Below are 10,110 nucleotides of genomic sequence, written 5' to 3'. Positions count from 1 at the left end.
TCCGGGTTATGGCGATCGTTTCCGGGGAATTCTCAGAACCGGGCGGGGCCACAGCGACGCCCCCGGTCAGTACAGCAAGTACAGCACAGCTTTGGTACGGGTTTTCATCCTCTCATTCAATACGTTGCAATAGGCTTCAAGCGATTTAAACTTCATTAATTATCAAATTAAATTAATTTAAAAATTACACTAAAAATAGTAAATGATGACTTGTGTGTGTGACAAATGCAACCTGAGTTATGACATCACCACTACATTGTACCTGTGTCTAATATATTTTTAACATATTTTTATTTTTTTCTGAGCATTCTGTCACTAAGATGCTACTGTATGAGCTACAGTATATGTATCATAATATCAAAGACAATGCATTGACTTATGGATATCTGCACTGGAAAAATATAAAGGCAACTGGTAAATATTTTTGTAAATCTTCAATTTGTTCACATTTGAGCAGCTATGTTTATCAAGCATCCGCTTTCACAACAAAGGATGTAGTATGGCCTTGTGGATGCTTGTCACCGGTGTCCATAATTCCTATAATCATGTTCCAATTTCCAGCATCTAAACTTACACCATGCTCCTCTTCGCCTGCACGGCTGCTGCAGCACTTTGAAAGTGAATGACAGCTTCCCCTCTTTGTGGATGCGATGCGATGCGAGGCGAAGAGGTCATTTGTCTGCCTCTCTCGACGACAAGAAAACACTTGGCCCCCTCCAATGCATAATTTTCATCAATATTTACACAGCATGTGCAGACAAAATAATGCAAATCACATGAAGCCCATGAAAGATGGAATATGCTTTAGATGAAATAAATATGAAAAACATGACATGTGGTTTGTTGTTAAAAGAGCAGTTTAATGTTTATTTATTTTTAATTTAAAATTTTAAAATACATTTTCTTTATTTTACACATTTTATTTTTTTAAAACATTTATTTATTAATTTATATTATTTATTAATTTAATTTATTATTATTATTATTAACTGTCACACTGTTTGGAATATTTTGGTTAGCCTACTTTTTAGTATATACACAAAGTACACGAATACACAAAGTGGAAGTTGGAAGCTAAAACAGTACAGTGGAACCTTGCCCCCACCCGCCAAACACTACTATTTTCACCATTTTTTTGTTAGGTTGCACATTGCCTCAAAAAACAAGTAAGCCAAATTTTACTGGACGATGATTGTCCTACAAATGTCAGCAATCGCCATTATTGACTATTTTTTTTCTTCAGTAATTATATTGCATAGTAATGAAAGTGCATCTGTCTCTTTTAGCGGAAAATGCCATGAAGTAAAACTCACAATCCTAACCAAAACAATAAAAAACAGACCCTGTCTCTGTACAAAAACCCACTAAAAACCACACACACACATTTATGTGGTGCATTGTTAAACTAATGTAGGGGTCATATTTGAGCTGGGCCACATATCTGTGTTGGCAGAGGAAAATGCAATGTTTCTGTTGTCCTTCAACCCATCTTCTTTCACCGGGTCATCATTTGCGACATGTACGTGTACCTTCTCCCAGGTAATTCCTACTTTCCTAAAATGTTGGCTTTTCAACCGTATTGAAAGGTTGCATTTCTTTGGAAATGTAGTGAGCGACACTATTTTGCACTGTTTGCCGACCAACGCCTCAGTAAGCTTTTGTCCTACGTCTTCCTTGTCACTACTTTCAAATAAATGCGACACATCGGTTGTTTGGTCTTCGTTCTGTTGAAAAGCAAAATATTCCCACACCGCATGCCGGCCCATGAGGCTAACTTGCTGTGTGTATCAACTCACGAGTATAGACCCGCCTCCACGTACTGGGACAAAGAGAGGAGGGTTCACTCGCTCCGTTCATTCCACCGGGGCACCAACGTGCACAGACAGATGCAGAGAGAACCCTTTTGTCATCCAGCCTGTAAAGAAATTAAACACGTATACATCCACGTCATCAAAGCTGGTGAATAATGTACTTCTAAAAAAAATGTTAAAAACAAATCCTTCAAATACAACCCTCCAAGTCCCCCTCAAACACAACACACACACCCTCAACTGTTGTTGACAAATCTTCAACTGCGGAAGGTGCTCCAAAATATGGCACAAGCTCCCCATAAACTGCATTTGATTTAGTATCCCACCTCATCCTGACATGAGGAGGAAATACATAGGAATTTTTTTCCTTCCCCCTTGCAGTGCCCCCGAGGGAATGCCGCCCCGGGCAATTGCCCAGCTAGAACCGCCACAGCACTGATGGCATCAAGACAGGCTTTGTAGCCGACTTCAGTTTCTGGCTGACATTTTGTTGGCAAGCTAGCTCCTTTTTTTAGAAGCTAAAGATATACATTGGACTCAGGCAGTGTATTAATAACACACGCAGTATGTAAGTTTTCCTCAATTGTCTCTTTTCCAGATGTTTAAAAAATGGACCGTAGGTGCCCCTATGAGCACTGATAATGTTTCTGACGCTTTAAATGGACACCAACTGTTAAAAAAGGAATACATAATTGAGACATGCAAGCAATGTCTTACTCCTGCACCACGTGGAAGTCAAACATCGCTGCACTGCTCCCTAGTGGCGAAACTAGGAACGTCCCATTCATTTATTTGTCAAAACCAACTGTCTCAATCATGTGTCATTTTGCTTACAAGAACAATGTCCCAAATTACAATGTTCTATTAATTCAGACAAAATAAAAATCATCTTACAAAAGTGACCATGTGTTTTGTGTGCGGTGATTGAAATCATATCATAAAAATGCATTTCATATCAGGAGCAGACACGGTGGGTTAAGGAGGTTCTCATCAGCATATACCGCAACTAATTGTTTCCAGACTGAGCCGTCAGGATTCAATATTAATAAATGGAATGTTTTCATGGTTAATAGGGGTGTCAGCAGACACAAGCCCACACACCAGACTGAGAGACCTCATAGGCCTGCCTCCACCCACCAACATAAAAGACAAAAGGGCTCACTCCGTTCATGCTGTTCTTCACGCAGGCACATGGCTGTGCAGCAAATCCTCCCCGGCCTAGCGCTCCCAAGAATGTTTTTTTCTGAAGAAGAAATCTTGTCTTGCTTGAATCTTGCGGAATCTTGTGACACCCCTAGCATTTATGGCACAGAAAGCCTGTTTGCAATCTTCTAAATACGAGTTTTAAAATGATCAAGAGTCCTGCAGACATGAAATAACACCCCTATAGTCACCATTAAATTTGTATTACTCAGTATATTACATACAATCAGAGAAAATAAGACATACTAGATATAAAAAAAAGATAACACAGACACACACTGTTTCTGGCCTTACTTCCCGCGGTGGCTATGGTCTCCTCAGCAGCGGCTTTACATGGCCGTATTACCCAATATTGACATGATTGAATAAGCTATATCATAAACAAAACTGTGTCACAGTAAATGTGTTCCCCTAGCGGAACTTAATGGCAGGCGGACAGGAAGTGATATCGGAACTTGAAAGTTGAGATTCATCTTGTCTCGGGGTACGGCGCTAACCGTAGCGTGTTATTCTTTTATTATTATTGTACCTGTTGTGAGATCATTTCAAGTTTTTCTGGCCCTTGACTTACTGAATACTGACACCTCGTGGCCAATGGAGAAGACTGCATTCACAATTGGAATGCACCTGCTGCCTTGTATGTGTATTTTACTTAATTTAGGCCAAGAATGAGCACAATATGGTTAAATACCTATTGGCTCCATGAGGTGACTGGACACCTGCTGCCCCCTGGTGGTGAGACTTCAGCAGTGCAGATGATCATCATCATCATTCTCATCCTCATCGTAGATGAAGTGGATGTGTAGAGAACAATGTCACTCAGCGTTAAAACAAAGCTGAGTGAGATGGCGGCGTTCCTCAGGTGGACACGCGACCGTCGTCTCGTCCTCTTGTCTGACCTTCAAAGGTGGACCTTGCCTTCCTCTCGTGACCTTCAAAGTGGAAGCTTTGTCAAGAAGGAAAGAAGGAAAGTAGACAAACTTAGGATAACTTGGAGCGTTTTGATGTGTGACCGGCTGCTCGGCCGCTCGCCATTAGCCGGCACATCAAAGGTGGACGGCTCCTCAGCGGGGGGCCGGGGGTCGAGCGTAGGCCGCCGCCGCCTCTTATCTTCGCTTAGCGAGCTGGAGGCTTTTTAGCGGCTCATGTACAAACAAGCTGGGTTGGTCTCGTTAGGAAGGAGGCGGAGAGGGGGCGGCACGGTGCCTCATTACTCCGTGCCATGACGCCACGGGAGCGGCTAAAACCAGAAGAAAGGAGATGAAGACTTTTGTCTCACACGCCCAACGTTCCCCCCGAGCGGGTGCAGGAGCTTCTTTGGTTCCGCTCAAGCAGGACAGGAAGGACATTTGAAGTGGTCCCTCATGTTCACTCTCACCTTCTGGTATCTTATCTGCTTCCGCTTCAAAAACATTCTTCAAAAAGCTAGCATGCTAACACTAGCGAGGAACAAAGACGCATTTTATTTTGAAAGGCTGCATGAATATTTCATCAGTTGGCGGCAAAATGAGCATCCGACGTGATGTCGACATCAAAGCGGGCATTTCAAATGGGGAACATCCGCTTTGGGTCGCGGCGCCGCCTCCTCATTTGTCAGCAGTGAGCAGCCTTGCCTTGGAAGTACCAGACGCTTCCCAGGGGGCGGACCGCAAACGTTCCCGCCGCCGCACCGCATGGGGCGAGCCAAACAAAAGCACAAAGCCGCAGCAAAGATGCTTTGTAGCCGGGTTCTAATGTGGAGGCGGTCCGCCGATTGACCCGCAGAGGTCAATGCCACTGTTTGTTTCTTTAATGGACCGCTGAGTCTTTACAACACCGGCATGATTGGCCCACTTTGGTTCCTATGCGGTCACATGACATCCCAACCTGACTTGTGGACTGAACTAACCGTGCATTTGCACTCGGCCCCTTGGGGCCTGCCCACGTCACACTGAAAGGACGGTTCCCTACACGGGTACGGCTGGAAGAGGTGGACCAGGGCCCGCCAACGCTACACACACACACACGCACGCAAGATAGCCGAAGCATAGAATGACTGGAATGCGATCGCTCCTCGCAGGTTATTGATGATAACCACACAATTGATATATAAATCAAACACAAACACTCAAAATAATTAAAAAGTCAAACTCATTCACCTCGACTACATTCTGGATCCAACAAGTTTATGAATGTACATGTTTCATATATTTCATATCCATATCACTTAACCATAACACATTTACTGCTTATTACTTTATCCTGACACTGACAATATTTCATCATTCAAACCTCACTTCCTGTCGGTAAATATGAGCCATTTTCTAATTAAGACAATACAATAAAGCATATATAAATCATACCTCACAATAAATAACATGTAAGTGAAAACCAAAAAACAGAATAGTCATATACGTAGCTTGTGTATAATGTTAAAGGGAAAAAGTAGTAGTAAATAAAATAAGAATATAATATAAAAAGAACACATTTGAAATTGTTAGAATAAGTAAAGACATTAAGGCCAAGTGAATAAATAGCTTTTCAATAAATATATGTTATTATGTTAAATAGAATATAATATTACAATATATAATTATATATTTTAGGAAAATATGAGAAACACACAATTCCTACATTTATGTTTGATATGAAGCAGTGATGAAGAAAAACAGGAAAGGTATTGAATATAACATACTGAATATAAAGAGAGAATAGAATAAATAAATAGAATAATAAACAAGTTAGAATAAGACATATATAATACCGGAGTACAATTTTAAATTTTGGATATTGATGAATCAATAACTTAAATTAATAACATTGGAAACGATCGATGAATGAGATATGAATAATATCAATAATCATAATAATAATTGTTAAGGTGGTGACTTTAAGAAGCTCAGGAGCTCGGGTTCAGACTGATTGGTGCTGCTTGTTGGCTCGCTTGTTTGTGGATTATTATGTGTATGTTTCCTTGGGTCAGGGGTTCTGGAAAAAACGTACTTTGACGTTTAAAGAGCAGCCAGTGACGTCACCATTCAGGTGAGGACGCAAAGACTGACGCGAATCATTAACGGGTTCTTTTGTGGAGTTCTGCTGACACCTGCTGGCGATTTCAGGCTACTGACTATCAGAGGTTAATAATAATAATAATGAAACAATTATCAAACACATAACATTTACATATTTACGTATAGAATTATGTGGAAAAAAAGTTCGTGTTTAACGTTTTTATTTGTTTATGTGTCATTTGCACATCGGGTGACATGTCAACGTGGGATAAAAATCTTTTACCGCAGAGCAACGTGACAACTGAAGGTGTCTTTCTCCACCCAGTGGCTGAATGCAGTACAGGCCGCTGAGTGTGTGTGTGTGTGTTGTGTGCAGGATGTTGGAATGACATGTATCAACATGTTTGAGCAAAAAACACCTCTGTGTGTTAGCATCATGGAAATTTTGTGCATGTGTGTGTGTGTGTATGTCAGCTGCATCATGGGGATTGTGTGTGTGTGTGTGTGTGTATGTATGTCAGGTGCATCATGGGAATTTTGGGTTTGCCTGTGTCAGGTGGATCATGGGAATTGTGTGTGAGTGTAATATTTGCCAGTAATGGAGATGCTGTGACATGAAAACAAGAATATGTTCTTTAAAGTACTTTAAATATGAATATGAATATATATATGATGATGGCGTTGTGTACCTGCTCGGCCCCCCATGTTGAACCAACCAGCAAAAATAAAAGAAGAAATGCTGAGAAAATAATCATGTTAATCATCATAATGTAATAATTGAGATGTTGAAGATGTATTTGTGTAGTACATGCAATCATGCCATTCACGTAGAAGCACATGGCGACTGTCAGCTCTGTGTGCCACTACATAGAACACACACACACACACAAACACACAGTTACAGTTGTTGAAGGAGGCAAGTGTAGATTGTGGTTTTCAGTCCAACAGTACACAAAGCTCTTCACGGTGAAATAAACAACCTTGTCACGTACAAACACACACACACACATGTGTAGTAAAGTAGAGCCCACACGTGGGTCAAGGTCACTCAATCACTAGAATGATCCAATGTGTTGTACACAAAGATACAACCTCTACACTATACCACATCTATACAAACATCCACTATGCATTCATTACACCATTGTACATTGACCTTCAGTGGGGACCCAATCCACTTCTTAATAGAATCACGTCTATCACGTCACAATAACAACAAAAGCATCAATAATATAGAAAAAGGCAAGATGACAATGTGTGGCATGATGGGATTGGGGATGAATACTATTATTACTACGAAGCAACAACCCCACGTTATCTTCCAAAGCATCATCTCTAAACATCTCCAAACCTGTACACTACAACATGGATTCATTCACTACCACTATCACGGGGGGTGCTGGAGCCTATCCCAGCTGTCTTTGGGCGAGAGGCGGGGTACACCCTGGACTGGTGGCCAGCCAATCACAGGGCACATATAGACAAACAACCATTCACACTCACATTCATACCTATGGACAATTTGGAGTCGCCAATTAACCTAGCATGTTTTTGGAATGGAATGTTTTTGGAACCACAGTACCCGGAGAAAACCCACGCATGCACGGGGAGAACATGCAAACATGCCGATGGTGGAATTGAACTCGGGTCTCCTAGCTGTGAGGCCTGTGTGCAAACCACTCGACCGCCGTGCAGCCCCTACACTACAACATCATCTGGAGGAGGTCACATGGAGATCCTAACTCTGATCCTAGTTGTTCTTTCATTGACTAATATTTAATTTTGTTTGATGATCTGAAACATTAATGTTTGACAAAAAATAAGAACTCAAGAAGGGCAAGTAGAAGACTGATGGACACTGAGAAAAATCATGGACACATAGAAGAAAAGTAGAAGAATGATGGACATATAGGACAAGGAGAAGAATGATGGGCATGTAAAAGAATGATGGACACGTAGGACAAGTAGAAGAATGATGGTGCTGGCTGACTCCACTATGTAGTGGGGTGTAGTGTGTCAGTGTCCCTGGGGTCCAATTAGGACGTCTCCAAGGCAGGTCTCAGCTGTGATGATGGTGCTGAGGGCACGAGGGAGGTGATGCTGTTGCTACAGCAGGGACCTTTGTGTCCGTCCCTTCACGGGTGTTGCATGTTCCAACATGCACGGACTCCTTCGTGTCCATCACTGCTCTAGTCCCGCCCATCACAACCCCAGCACAAGTCTTGGCGTAAGGGGAGGCAGGAAGTGCTTCTGGAAGAGGAAGCCATCCAGCCTTCATTTGCATAATTCCAAGATGGCTTCCTGCCGCAAAAAACACACAAGCTGCTTGACCTCTAGTGACCTTTCAGCAGCTGCAGCTCTCAGCTGCTCCGGGAATCAAACACACGCAGCGCCAAAAAACCAACACCACATTTCTATTTCCTGTCTACTGAGATGCCATCTCACCACCAAGGATGCAAGTCTCATTTCTACAGCTAAACAAGACAAAGATGCTAAATGCGTGTGCTAAATATGTTAAACAAGCTAAAGATGCTACAAAAAGACTTCCTGATGCTGTCCAGGAGGACTTTTTCCAAAACAGCTTGTGAGAAATAAGACGTTCCAATCAGCTGTTGACATCAAGAAAGAGATTAACGTGAGATGAGATCAGCACCATGTGGTCTGATCATCCATGTTCACCTGCTATATTGCTAATCATATTTGCAGCTTTGGGAGGATTAGACGAGGATGTCCACCGAGCGGCACCTCCACCGTCAATTCATCTTTCTTTTCCAGACGGGAGTCCTTCGTTAGTGTTGCCTCCAAACACGTAAAGTCACACCAAAAAGATGCCGGATTGTACTTGTAGCTTTTCAGCACTCAACGTGTACACCTCCCACCCAAGAAAGATCTCCATCAAAGTCATCACGTCTTTGCTTTTTTTCCCCATGTCTTACTATGAGGCCGTCTTCACATAAAGTAGTACTAAACTAGTTTGTCACATGAAAAAGCTTGAGTACCTTGTGTGTTTTAAGTGTGTAGATATAGTCTAGAAGTAGGGTCATTGTATTTTGTACCTTGGCCTTCAGCAGGTACTTGGCATATGTATGGCATAGAGCAGGGGTGGGCAAATATTTTGACTCGTGGGCTACATTGAGTTAACAAAATTGTCCGGAGGCCAGAACATACATATATTAAAAACACACACACTATTTTATTATTAAAATTTTTCTTGAATTATTTGTCTAATTTTATCTGTAAAGGTGTCATACTATCAGCTCTATGTTCTCATGTCCCTTTTTTCAGGAGTACTTTAGACATCAGACCACATCAAACTATGTCATTTAATTTTACAGTTTTGTTGTTGCAAGTCATGTTGCCATTTTTTATGTTAAAAGTTGAAATAGTAGTTTGCCCACCCCTGGTATAGAGTGTTGCTGCTACTGGAACCCAAAATTTATCAATAAATTCACTGAGTCAATCTAATCTTATTAATATTGGTGAATCTGATTGAATATTACCTTCGTAGAATAGTTACTCGGGATGCTCCGATCAGGGTTTTCTGCTGCCGATTCTGACACCAAGGGACCCTGGCAAATAGATCATCGTTATGCTATTTTGTGCTCATTTGTCATTTTATAAAGTCTAATAAATAATAATATAATAAAAAAATGACCAAGACTTGAAGCAAATATTATTTAACCCTTTGTAGTTTGCAGTATTCATAGTATCAGCATCATAAGGCTGGCCACACTATGAGTTTATTAAACATATTTATGTTTTATATTTATATATTTATTTTATTATTTATTTATTTATATTTATATTTATAAACAACATTTATTATTAAACATCCACATACAAATAGTGTGGATAAGACATGATTAGTGTAATGATAACAAGAGACTTGAAAAAGTTTGTACGTACCCCATGAACGTGACATCCGCTTGTGGCTTCCATGTGGACAAAAATGAATTCTGAATTAATCACATTGCTTTAAAACAAAGTGTCAATGTGGAGAAATTTGGATTTGGAGACCAAAGACCAGAAGCTAGGCGGCTAACTCCAGCTAGCTGCTAGCAAGCTAGCTGGCTGCCACGAGTGCCAAGTACAGCCATTGCCAGCTA

Source organism: Doryrhamphus excisus, linkage group LG11 (assembly GCF_037039965.1).
Source record: "Doryrhamphus excisus strain RoL-2023G ecotype Guam linkage group LG11, RoL_Dexc_Guam_v1.1, whole genome shotgun sequence".
NCBI classification, from domain to species: domain Eukaryota; kingdom Metazoa; phylum Chordata; class Actinopteri; order Syngnathiformes; family Syngnathidae; genus Doryrhamphus; species Doryrhamphus excisus.
The sequence above is the reverse complement of the archived record's forward strand: the minus strand, read 5'-3'. Positions refer to the sequence as shown.